Genomic DNA, 14,669 nt, shown 5'->3' on the forward strand with positions numbered 1-14,669 from the left:
GGACGATCTGTCAAAGAGCGAGTGCGGATGACGTCACCGATCGTGAAATTAATGACGTCACCACGCGTAAAGATATCCGTGTTTTGTTTCAGCCCTTCACATACATTTCGAATATTATATAGGTTATGTATCCCTAATACAAATTTTCTCTTTACTTTTAGTAAGTTAGTTAATTCGATTAGTTTACTTTAACTTTAGTTTTATATAATTTTACTTACCTACTTGCTTTATTAGTTCATATGCATATGAGGGTCAAATCTTGCAACTGATTTTTTAGCCATTTAATTCTGATTGAACTGAAATTTTCATACACGGATTCAAGAGACATATTATTAGGATTACAATACATGATCATCTTAGTGACGTCATTCTATATTCAATATGGCGGGTGCCCTAGGATAGTGGATTACTTATTTTTTATACACCACCATAAAATGGCTACCAAATGCAAGGGTTATCACTACTTTATCATCACTTAAGTTCTTGTCAAAAGCCGCTTAATTATATAAAACCATCAGTAACCCATACCGCAGTAACCAACCTATTTCTACCTAATAACAGCAGTGTTAGGCGCTGCTGTGTTCCGTTTTGAAGGTTGTGGTAAGGGAGACAGACTTTTCCGAGGCGTTCCAGCTTAGTCCTCAGGGGTAGCGGCGCATCTGTGGCCGACCTCAGGTAGGAATATCTAATCTTATCTGGGGTTGATTTCAGATGTCCATGGGCGGCAGTAGCCACTTACCATCAGTTGGACTGCATGCTCGTCTGCTACTCCTGTATTATAAAAAAAAGAAAACCAAGCAAAAAATAAAAAATCAAACCCATTTAATTAAGAACCATAAATAAGTCATTATAACGATGCTCGTAATTTATCATACTTCAATCCCACCGAAATTGCGTTAAAGTAATAAAATAAGTCATAAAATTAACCATTAAACAAATTGGCCGCATGATGGAGCGGATATCATTAATTCTTAATTACTTTCTGACGTATAATTTTTCAGTTTCGCTTCGATGTGATTTTTAATCACTGAATCACGATCTGCGTCGGTAAATTTGTGAATGACTTACAACCGTACGACTTATGCGTACGACTTTATGACTTACAGCTTACTACTTATAAGCGTATGGCTTTATGACTTACCAGCTTATGACTCCGAGGCTTACGACTTGCTTATAAGGTGACCCAATTGCTGACAATCAAGATCCTACAACATACAGTGACGACTTATAAGCTTATAGCTTGCCAGCTTAAAACTACTTTGCTTACGTCCAGCTAACGTTACGAGATTGAGATTTTAACTTTGCATTATCGACTTACAGGTTACTTAGTCAGAAAATCAGGTCTGAAACGGTTAAGATACTTGACTCTCCCTGTACACAACTGTAAATAACAAAGATTTTGTAAAACTCTGCCATGCCCAGTGTAACAGTAATGGTTACGCGAAGATAGGGAAGAGACAATTTTAAAGAAAGTTCCACTAAGTACTCAGAAGTAGTAACATACTGTGGCCGATACAAGGTAGGATTGCAATTCCATAGCAATTGAGGTGGTAGAACCCTTTGTGATTCGACTCCGGCGGCACCACCGCCACACCTATTTCTACCTAATAACAGCAGTGTTAAGCGCTGCTGTGTTCCGTTTTGAAGGTTGTGGTAAGGGAGACAGACTTTTCCGAGGCGTTCCAGCTTAGTCCTCAGGGGTAGCGGCGCATCTGTGGCCGACCTCAGGTAGTAATATTTAATCCTATCTGGAATTGATTACAGATGTCCATGGGCAGCAGTAGCCACTTACCATCAGGTGGACTGCATGCTCGTCTGCTACTCCTATATTATAAAAAATAATCTATTTGGAATTATTTACAGATATCCATAGGCATTAGCCACTTTCGATCAAGCAGACTAGAAGCTTTACTACTCTTATCTTATATGTAAAATTCTCGTGTCACAATGTTAGTTACCGTACTCCTCTGAAACGGCTTTACAGATTTTCGCCAAATTTTATATGCATATTCAGTAGGTTTGAGGGACCTACCTAGTAGGGGTAGTAAGGACTACTATCTATTTTTCATATCCCTAATTGATAAGGGTTGTTCACCCTTAACATTTTTTATTTATATGGCAACACAACGTTTGCCGGGTCAGCTAGTATCAAAATAAAATTATTTTATGCGTTCCTAGTATTGTGGCGTGCAAATGAAGAGTTTTTGTTGTTGTTGTGAAATAAACTATTACTCTTCTCTTACGAGTACATACTCTACAAACAGATATGTTCATAACTCGAACTACAAAGTTAGTACAACTTCAGCAAACTAACAAAAGGCTTAAATTAACAAGTTATCAAGGCCAGAGCTATTACAAAAATGTTAGTCTTAACTGCTATATTGGATAAAACTTTCGCGTAACACATGTCTGATTGTCAGCGTTGAACGACATCCTATATTTTATTTTCCCGCTTTTGAGTTGTATGATGTATTTACCTCTGGCCTCTTCTATGGTGGACTATTCTTATTATGCCACCCGTGCCCAGCAGCGGGACAGTAATGGGTTGTTGATGTGACTGCTGACAACTAAGATGGTCGCCGCGAATTATATGTAAGTCACTGGTCATCTATTCTTCCAGCGGTACGCAAGAAACGTCTCATGCCAGAAATACATACTGTATTTATTATACGACACAGGCTTTTAACAAAGCGTTTAAGTATAATTCTTCACGCTATATCTTATATCGCTTCCCCGTCGCAGTGCAACAAGTACCTCAGAGGGTTAGAATAAAGTTGCGTTATTATGTAAATTCTTCGAATAAGATTTGAGGGGTGCCACCGGAATAGCAAGCGGGTCCATACGACAGTTGTAGGCCTTTCCTATATTACGTCATCTCGTGTAATCGGGGCTTTATTTTGCTAGGGAAACTTAGGGCAAGTGTTTTTGGGTTTACGTACAAATAACGAATAAGTGATGAGTGAGATAAGTTGTGTCTGTAATTTTTTTAATAATATAGGAGTAGCAGACGAGAATACAGTCCACCTGATGATAAGTGGCTACCGCGCCCATGGACATCTGTAATCAACCCCAGATAGAATTAGATATTCCTACCTGAGGTCGGCCACAGGTGCGCCGCTACCCCCTGAGGACTAAGCTGGAACGCCTCGGAAAAGTCTGTCTCCCTTGCCACACCCTTCTAGCTAGAACACAGCAGCGCCTAACACTGCTGTTATTAGATAGAAATAGGTGTGGCGGTGGTGCCACCGGAGTCGAACCACAAAGGGTTCTACCACCTTCTAATTTTAGTATCATGTTATATCATACCATACCATGTCATGTCATATAACATTACATCGTAATATCATCATACCATGCCGCGCCATGCCACGCCATGCCATGCCATGTCATGCTGCTCACATACTATCCACCGCACTGGCGAAGTCCGAATTGTTATAGAAAAAAATCCATAATTTCCATTATGTAAACCTCTTTAAAATTACTTTCCAAAATTCAATCCTTCTGGAGGCAAAATAGGGTATAAAAGCATCTTTTATATAAATCTTTTCGATAATCCGTACCTAACATCCTTGTTACCCGCATAACTTAGACCGAATATACCTTTGGGAGCATTTCTAGATAGCTCAGCTTAGGTTTATAGGGCACTCTGTCTAACTTTAGCTTTCTGGAAAATGAACTAGAAATAGGTAATACTGCCTGAATTTTGAAAATTTAATGAATAAAATTTTACCTGAGTGCAACATAGATAAGTATAGATATCTCACCGCCTTGCAATTGAAGGAAGCCATTAAATGGCTTAAACGGCTGACAAATGTGTCCACCATTTAATGGCTGGCATGGTATAATTTACGCGGAACAATGCCGACATATGCAGTTAAGTTGTGCAAAAACACGAAATCGAAGAAAAAGTTCGGAGAAATATAGTTTCATTCGTAAATGATCTAAAAACTATATTTTTTAATATTTTTCAAACACGAAAATACATGACTGTCAATTTCAATTGTCAAAACATTTTCTTGTTACATTTTCTTGTTATAAGTGAGTAATCTTTACTAATCTATGGAGTGCAGAAACATTATTCATGCACATGTATGTATGTCTCATACTTTGGCATGCTCTTCAGCCTAAATTACTTGGCTGATTTTAAACAAATGAGGTGGTAGGGTATTGCTATTGACACCAGTGCATATGAGACCATTATAGACCCTAGGGGTGCCAACACAATTGATCAGCTTCAAGAAGTACCCCTAATCTATATGTATACTCGTACATTTAGTCATAGTTTATGGTATTATGGAGATGCGTGTGTGCGTGTGGTGAAACTGTCCAAGTGTGCAGGAAGGGCTAAGCGAAATGATGTCCACAACAGTCCACAACACAAGTTCTTCTTCTTCTTAAAGTGCCTCTCCGACTAGCGAAGGTTGGCCGTCAATTTTGCAAACTTCCTACGATCTTAAGCGAGGCGAAATAGTTGGGCAGCACTCGCTATCCCTGTCCACACTCTAATATTACGCAACCAAGATTTCTTTCTCCGACCCACTTTTCTTTTGCCAGCTACTTTTCCTATCATATTAGTTGCAGCAACTGGTATCTATCATGTCTCATGACATGACCTAAGTAGGCAAGTTGGATAAAAAACAAATTATTGCACAAGCACTAGAGATTTAGGGTCCTTAACATGCACTAACACTAGAACTTAAAGCTAAACAAAGTCTGCACTTTTATCTACCATATTTATATAAAGAAGGAGTGAAGGGACGATAGCACAGTCTTAGACACTAAACACTAACGATTGTATATAAAGTCTAAATGCACACAGCGATAGTCGTACCGGGTTCAAGCCCGGGATGTGTCACTGATGTTGTGGCTGTACATATGTGTCGCTGTGATTATGTGTATATGTATGAATGTATGTAAGTGTGTGTGAGTGTGTAAAAGTATACATACATGGATATTATGTGTGTGTGTATGTGTAATATAAGAAATAAACTAAATACACATAAATTATGTTAATGTGGGTGAAGTGCCCACAGTATAATTATAGATTTCAATGGAAGCAGGGACCACTTACCATCAGGAAGACTATACGCTCATTTGGTACTTCAAACAAAAAAATCAAGAATATTTTTTACGCCACTTTATTCGCTTGAATACTCCAGCCAATCCTTTTAATAAATGAAGTTTCAAGAACTTTTTTCCAATAATGAAAAATGCGCGAGCAATTGAGAATCCTTCTTTTATTTGTCACTTAAAATCCGGGTTTAAAAGGAAGACAGGATGCCAAATCACAGGAACATAATCCCGATAATCTTGAAGAACGGCCATGGTGATCCTGTTATCCTTAAACGGAATGTCCTTAAAGGGCTTCTTTACGGGAATGGATTATGATTTGGATTATTTAAGTACGCAGTAAAGAGTTTTTTGAAAAAAGCAAAGGTGTCTTCAAGATGTAACATGATAGATAGATAACAAAAAAGAACCAAATGTGATGGAAAAAAGAAAGAAGACAGAATCCTTACTAGTTCTTACTAATATTATAAATCCGAAAGTAACTCTGTCTGTCTGTCTGTCTGGTTGTCACTTCTTCACGCCTAAACCACTAAACCGAAATTAATGAAATTTTGTACAAAGATAATCTGAGACCCGAGAAAGGACATAGGATAGTTTTTATCCTGGAAATCCCACGGGAACTAGGGATGGCGATCTACGATCGATTAATTGGAGAATAGATCTTTTGGACCAAAAAACTCGATATTTCGATATTTTAATCGATATTAGTAAGGATTGAATTGTAAACTATGCATTTGATCAAGTGATGATCTTTAGCAAAGTTGTTGTCTATGAGCCCACAAAGGTTTCAGAGTTGGTTTGACCAATTTTCACCAGATCGCGCCACTGTCATTCCAATGAAGGTACGAATTTTCAGTTTTATGTGTGTTAGTATGTAATATTATTTTATTTTAAACGCGGGCGAAGCCGCGGGCAAAAACTAGTGTTTATATATTTATTAAATGATTGCCTACAAAGTACGCATTTTAGACTTTTAAAATATATAATGGATTTTCATTAAAATTTATGACCACTTATAAATTTCTAATTAAACTCACATTAAATCCCTTTTAAAGCTCAAAAGAAGATTTAATTAATAAATCGCAATAAACTTAATTAATGGGAATCACTAGCTTATGTCGGCGACTCCGTTGTTACGTTATCACTTATCACGTTAATTTTTATCTTAATCAAGGCCATAAACCTCATTTTTTACATGAAACTTAATGAATTTTAAGTGAAATAGTAACAATCATCCATCCATTCTCACAAACTTCTATGTTTATGGTATTAAGTAGTTACGTCTTAACATTTTTTTTTTATTTTTATATTTTTTTTTATAATTTAATATAGGAGAAGCAGACGACCATGCAGTCCACATAATGGTAAGTGGCTACTGCCGCCCATGGACATCTGTAATCAACCCCAGATAGGATTAAATATTCCTATCTAAGGTCGGCCACAGATGCGCCGCTACCCCTGAGGAATACGCTGGAATATCTGTCGCCTCGGAATATCTGTCTCCCTTACCACACCCTTCAAATCGGAACACAGCAGCGCCTAACACTGCTGTTATTAGGTAGAAATAGGTGTGGCGGTGGTGCCGCCGGAGTCGAACCACAAAAGGTTCTACCACCTTCAAACAACACTAAATAAGTAGTCTTATCAAAATAACGTAAATAAGGTTGGTTATTTATGTTATTTTGCACAAGTTGATTAAATCAATACAGTACCCTTACCATGAGTTTTTACGTTTTGACAAATATGACTGTTTTGGTATTTGATTACGTATTGCCCATACAATTTCCAATCAGCGCCCCTAGCGGATTGTATTAGAACTATAGTCTAATACAATCCGCTAGGTAATGTCTAAATTGACAAAATGGTGCTTTATGTTTTGTCTCTCTTTTTTGCAAACATGTGAGGCAGACAAATAGACTTGAACACTTACTTATTGTTACGTTTACTCAGTCTACTAAAGCAAACGGAACAGAATAATGGATTGAGTAAACGTAACGTAAGATTGTGGGATGTTTTGAGAACTCATGGTAAGGGTACTGAATAACAACATTACACAAAAAAAATGAATATGTATAAACGACTGATTTCAATTTACGAATATATTTAATAGATACAAATAAATAATGTCAAAATATAGAAATGAAGGTAAATAATTAGGCAAGTGCGAGTCGAACTCGCACATGGAGAGTTCCGTACTATCAAATTTTCATTTGTTATTTTTAGTATTATCATAGCAGCCATAAAAGTGAATGCTTGTGTAAATTTAAACACTATCTATCACGGTTCAATAGATAAAGCGAAATACGCTGAAAAATAGTGGTTTCTTCTATGGCTATCCCTATTTATTCTGAAGTTTCTTTTTTATTTTTAGTATTTTTGTTATAGCGGCTATCAGAATACATATTCTGTAAAAAAACAAGTGTCTTTCTATTACGGTTCCAGAGATAGAGCCCTGTGACAGACAGACAGCGGAGGCTTAATAATAGGGTTTCATTTTTACGCTTTGGGTACGGAACCCTAATAAAATGTATATTATATTAATTACAGTTTCAAACCTATTCCATGAATACAAAAGGCGACCTACCGTACTAATTAACTAATTAATTCACTTTGATAAATAATTTTAGTTAATTTTAGTAATGTTTTGTTGGAAATTAACTGCTAACTATCGTGTACAGCTCAATTCTGACATTTCAATTTATACATTAAATGTAAAATGATATTACGATTAAACATTTAGCAATGTGTATTTCGTGAAAACAGTTTTTAGTTATATTATAACGATATATCGTCCTTAATACACAAAACCGATACCGGTATTTGTAGTATTTTTTATTTTAGCAAGAGAGAAGTATAATTATTCAATATTTAATAAAAAAATATATATATAATATTTTGTCTTCAATATAGCTACTACATAATTTTATTGCATGGCCTTATCGAAATAAATTAGGAATGTTAATTATTTATCAGTTTAATAAAAAAGTAAAAATAAAACATATTTACGCGACGAATAGATAACCTCTCTTCCTTTGGGAAGTCGGTTAAAAAATACGATGGCGTTTTGCAAGCTTTTTAACTTGATGGTATATGAAGATTAAATCTCACAACTGAATTTGAAACCAGTTAACCCCAATCGACTGAGTTGAAGTTTTGCATATTTGTTTAATTAGATAACAATGAATTATTACCTTTATGAAGAAAATAGATTAATAAAGATTACTCACTCCTAACAAGAAAATGTAACGAGTTTTGACAATTGAAATTGTCACTGTCATCTGTTTTCGTGTTTAAAAAATATTTAAAAAATGTACTTTTTAGATAATTTACGAATGAAACGATATTTCTCCGCACTTCTTCTTCGATTTCGTTTTTTTATGCGTCCCTCAACACATTAATATCAAATAAACGGGTTTGCTGAGAAAACATCGAAAATGATGATACAAAACAGCTTGTTTTTTTTAAATCTTTTTAAAACAAACTGTTTATTTATCTCCTTCTAGTTAAAATATTTCACACTTTGCCACACAAATGTCTAAATATTAGGAAACTTATTTCGCACTACTTTGTCAAAGTGGTCATCGCCTTCTGAAATAAAACCTATTTCACTATATAACAATTGTTTTCCAGCAATATTTTACAAAACAACACGTGTATAATCAACCAACTGGAGCGTATTATAAATGGACATCAGGCTGTCAACGATAGTTAATGACGGAAGTTCGTAACAATACAATTATTGGCAATTCCCATTCCGACTGGCCTGTTAGCGGTTAGCCGTATTTACTGAAATATGATTAACCGTTATTCGTTCATGGTCTTTGTATGGTTTATTCATTTTCGTTTTTCGTAATTGATTGTTACGGCTCTACACCTTTTGTATTGTAGGATTGAGATTGGTTTAATAAATATGTCACCTGATATTAAGTGGTCGCTGCCGCCTATGAAAATTTGTAATCAACCCCAGATTAAATTAGGTTCCACCTGAGTTTAGCCACAGATGCGCCGCTACTCCTAAGTACTAAGCTGGAACGCCTCGGAAACTACCACGACTTTCAAAGCTGAACATAGCAGCGCTTAACGCTCTTACAAGGCAGAAATAGGTATGACGGTGGTAGGTACTTCCACGAGTCGAACCACCTTCAAACAAATCTAAATCCTAGTTTTTATTAGGCATTCCCTAACTATTTATTTTTTGAAAAATATTATTTTCTAGGAAAAGATGTGAGACGATTTAAGAGCAATTAAATTAATGGTAGGCTGAGGACTGTGTACTTAGATGAAATAATTACCGACACAATGAAGGGACAATTTGGTGCCCTCAAAGGGACGAGACGTTTTGGGCTAATTACTATAGAGTAATTACTGGAAAAACGAAATTTATTTGATTGTTAAGTAAAAAGTAAAGAAAGCGTTTAAGGTCAATTACTGTTAATTGGTTCAACACTTGACTTTTAACCCCGTTTTACTAGCGTTTGGTGTATTGTTTAATTAGAGTTTTTTTTACATAAACTTTTTGGTAGAGCCCTCTGTGGTTTGGCTCCGGCGGCACCACCGCCACACCTATATCCGCCTTATAAATGTAGTGTTACACCTACAGTGTTCTAATCATAGATAAGTATTGATATCTCACCGCCTTGTAATTGAAGGAAGCCATTAAATGACTTAAACAGCTGACAATTCTGTTAGCCGTTCAATGGCTGTCATGGTGTAATTTACGCGGAATATTGCCGACATGTGCAGTTAAGACACGAAATCGAAGAAAAAGTGCGAAGAAATATCGTTTCATTTGTAAAGGATCTAAAAAGCTACATTTTTTAAAATATTTTTCAAACACGAAAATAATTGACAGTGACAATTGTCAAAACATTACATTTTCTTGTTAGGAGCGAGTATCAGGCGAGGGTAAGACAGCCATACTTCTCGGAGGTATTCCAGCTTACTCCTCAGGAGTAGCGGCGCCTCTGTTGCCGACCTCAGGTACAAATCTAATCTTATATGTAGTTGATTACACATGTCCATGGGCAGCAGTAGCCACTTACCATCAGGTGGACTGTATGCTCGTCTGCTACTCCTATATTATAAAAATAGCTAGCAATAAGACTCCGGCATACAAAGTAATCACTGTTCCCTTACTTATGTATCTTATAGTGATCACCTTACATATGAGATGTCGTTGTATTCAATTTTTGGAGTAGTATTCAATTTTTCGAGTGGAGATAAGGCAGTGATAGCCTAGTGGTTAAGAAACTCGGCCTCCCAATCGAAGGGTCCGAGGTTCAAATCCCAGGCACGCACCTCTTACTTTTCAAATTTATGTACGTATAAGAAATTGATTATCACTTGCTAAACAGTGAAGGAAAACATCGTGAGGAAACCTGCATACCTGAGAGATTTATAAAAAAAAGAAATCTCAAAGATATGTGAAGTCTACCAATATGCACTTGGCCAGCGCGGTGGACTATGGCCTAATCCTCCTCATTCTGAGAGGAGACCCGTGCCCAGCAGTGGGAGAGTAATGGGTTGATATTGATTGATTGATTGATGATTAAATTTTTTAGGTGGCAAAACAATATTATTAATACTTCGAGTTTGTCTGTTTCTGTCTGTCATCATCTGTTTTTATAATTCTAAGTTCTACATAGCTATGTAAATATAGGTGTAAAAGCTCTTAGAGTAGAACCCTAGAAGTTCCTTAGAAATACAAACCCTTAGGATAACCTGGCATACCTTATTTGCCTTAGTCTAGACAGTATATTAAATTGCCAGGGGTATTAATCGTCCCTTCAACCGTTATAATGTTATCCAAATACGTATTAAGATGAAATATAAAATTAAATGTTTTCGTAAAAATATTCGTTGCTGTAAAACCGGTTACTGTTGTACGAATATGTTTTTTAAAAAAATGTTATTTTGTGTAAGATGTAATTTGTACTTTATTTAGTCACTCAAATAGGTAGTAGGTTTTATAGACCTTTCAAAAATTAAATTTATTACCGCTTAGTTTTTTAAATTAAAATTCTGACGGAAATTAATACGGATTTTTTTGCGTTTATCAAGTTCATAGGATTTGAATACCTATGTTATTGCCACATCTGTAACTTCAAGAACCAGATAGGTTTTATTTCTACGTAATAACAGCAGTGTTAGGCGCTGCTGTGTTCCGGTTTGAAGGGTGTGGTAAGGGAGACAGACTTTTCCGAGGCGTTCCAGCTTAGTCCTCAGGGGTAGCGGCGCATCTGTGGCCGACCTCAGGTGGGAATATCTAATCCTGTCTGGGTTTGATTACAGATGTCCATGGGTGGCAGTAGCCACTTACCATCAGGTGCACTGTATGCTCTTCTGCTACTCCTATATTATAAAAAAAGGTACTGAAAGTGATATGAAAACGAATACTCTGTTGTTCGTAATGTGCAACTCTGTGAGAGATTTATCAACTTATATGAAAGCTTTTTACATAAATTATCTCTCGTCACATAAACTAAATCGGGGGTTTTTAAATTATTTTATCTTGTTTCAATTACATTTTTTGTGTTTTCAAAATGTTTAATTTTGTTTTTTTTATTCCTTTTCATACAGGTCTATGGTAAGATCGTTTACTACGTCTAATAAAAACGAATCCCCAAAAATAAAAATATCCAAAATCCGCTCTTTAAATACACAGACCTCTCATAATAAGATACCGAACATCGAAGCTCTATACTGAACAAACGGGGGTTGTAATCACCCCCTAAAGTGTAGTGTACACCTGCCGCTGATTGTGTTTGCACGGCGGCACTCTGTATCTTTTAGCAGTGACTACCTACTTTATTAGCTTTAGAAAATGTTAAATATTTTTCCTTATTGCAAGCAGTGTAATTTTGCCTTTAAAGTTACTTTGAACTCTGTATGTATTTGTTGATTTTTTTTTTACTTTTTGAAAAGTTAAACGCTATCTTTCTACTCACAGCCGCAAACTAGTATTCCCTGTACCGTGGGAGCCATGGACACGCACATAGACAACACACAAACACCCAGACCCAGAACAAATATCTAAATTCATCATTCAAATATCTGTCCAGCCGGGGATCGAACCCGGAACCCTTTGCGCGTCAGACCGGTATGGTGACAGCACCACCATGCGGGTCGTCAAAGTTGATAGTATCTTTTTTGGTTCAACTTTTGGGACAACACCGTTACACTTATTTTTACCATATAACATCAGTGTTAAGGGATAGTGATAGTGTGGTAAGGGAGAGATGCGCAAGGGATTTTTTTTATAATATAGTAGTAGCAGACGAGCATGCAGTCCACCTGATTACAACTTGATCTTACGATTAGTCCTTGGAAAAATGGCCTATCTCAGATTGACTTCTTTGTGACGGACAACATTCAAATTGTAGCGTTCCGATTTCCAAATCGATTATCATTTTACTTTACGTCGGTTCGGTCGTAATTGTTTTAATATAAAATCCTCCAAATCCTTATGTACGTCTTTCTTCTCTTAACAATTTAGCAAAGATATACGATATTCAAGATATGGTTTTAATCAAAATGGTAATCATTACCAGCAACTGCATGCAAAGTGATTCTATGCGGACTGCACGCGGTCCCCATTCACACGATAATTGAATATTAATGGATACCAATAGCTTTATGAGATCCATGCATCTTGCCCCAGACATAAGTTGGGATTAATTATTGTGAAATATGATGAAATTCATGGCTCATATTGTTCCATCAGTGTTCCTAGTAATCACTATCTGTTAAAAACTTATTGCATGTAAGGTTAGATAAAACGTCCATAGGCGGTAATTTAATATCATGTTAACTGCTTGATTACTAATGAACACTTCTTGTTTGTCACTTCAATTATCAATTATCACTTCTTATTTACAAAGAAACAGATTTAGACATAATAATAACCAGCAAATGAGCACTTAACTTAGTGGTACGTGGCAATTGCCGCCATGTACATCTGTAATCAATCCCAGATAAGTTTAAAGTCCTATCTGTGGTCAACTCAGATGTGTTGGTACTGCGGGGTCTAATTTGGAACACTTCGCGTCTCTTCAATCCTAGATAACATTAAAGTCCTATCTGTGGTCGACTCAGATGTGTTGGTACCTCGGGGTCTAATTTGGAACACTTCGCGTCTCTTCAATCCCAGATAACATTAAAGTCCTATCTGTGGTCGATACGGATGGGTTGCTACCCCCGATTAAGGAGGATGAGGATTAAGGTGGAACACCTCGAAAAAGTATGTCTCTACTAACACACCCTTCGAGGTGGAATACAGCAACGCTAAACATTAATGTTAATAGGCAGAAAGAGTGTGGCAGTAGTGCCTGCCTTTGAAGTCGAAGTAAAGGGTTCTACCTCTTTCACTTCAGCTTCTATATTTAACAAAGAAATAGGTGCAGAGGTATCATCGTTTCGAACTAGACAAAGTTCTAGCAACATAACAATTTCTGCTTAATAAAATACATTACCTAATTGACAAAGCACAGTTCCTAGAACGCTAAATCTGTCTATTTTTATAAAAATGTACACAGGACTTCCGTTTGCGATATCTAAGAAAAGAATTTCAAAATTCCACGTCCTAAAAGAATGAAAGAGAGCTACTATGTCCATGAAAAAGTTACTCCCCCAATATTATTAACTAAAAAAGCTTCTACCCTAAATACAGTTAACGAATTCCCGGCGAAATCTTTAATAGAGATGTGCCAAGTCAGGTCGACTCGAGTCAGTACTCGAGTACTTACATAAACTCGCATACTCGCATACTAATAAGTGATACTCGAGTACCAGTGATACTCGAATACTGACGGTACTCGTACACTGACTCCAGTCTTATGTACCTTATATAGACAAACGAGTGAATGCAGCAGGAATTGTGCAAGTAACAACTTGTTTAATTTTGTTTAGTGAGTGCCTCTTTTTGGTCTTCCGTGTTTCTGTGTGTTACAAAGTACTCGAGTACTTCATGCTCACTGTATGTACTCAATGTACTCGCATTGTGGATACTCTGGACTCGAGTACTGACTCGATTCTTTTTTATATGAGTACTAAAGTACTCGAATACCAAAAATGGCCGACTTGGCACATCATTAATCTTCAACAAAAACAATTTGAATAATTTCCATTTCGTCAACTTTCCCCTAATTCCCTGATCCTATTTTTCTGCTACTTTTGAACTTTGTCCAGTTATGGCAAATGAAATGAAGACTCCGCTACCCTTTAGAAAATACTTTATTATCCTACAAAGGGTTGCCGTTTCTAAATTCCTGTTTTGTTTTTATTGGCCGCTTTCTGAAAGAGCTTATTTTTGCTGATTCTAAGCTGATGGTGCCTGGTCAATTAGATAATGAACTTGAAGAAATTGAAATTTTAAGAAAAATAGTTAATTAAATACGATGAAACATTTATAAGTATTCAAAGAATTAACAAATGATACCCGCAAAGCATTTACACTTATGAAATAAATATCAAACGGGCAACCAGACAACTTGACAGTAAGTTGTCACTTATCTATCATCATCATCATCATCATCTATGATCTCAGAGTAATGATTGTTATTCTATGTCTATAATCATCTCCAAATTTGACTAGTCTTATG

Source organism: Epargyreus clarus, unplaced genomic scaffold (genome assembly GCF_041222505.1).
Source record: "Epargyreus clarus isolate Ecla_fem2 unplaced genomic scaffold, WU_Ecla_fem_2.2 ptg000035l, whole genome shotgun sequence".
Lineage (NCBI taxonomy): Eukaryota > Metazoa > Arthropoda > Insecta > Lepidoptera > Hesperiidae > Epargyreus > Epargyreus clarus.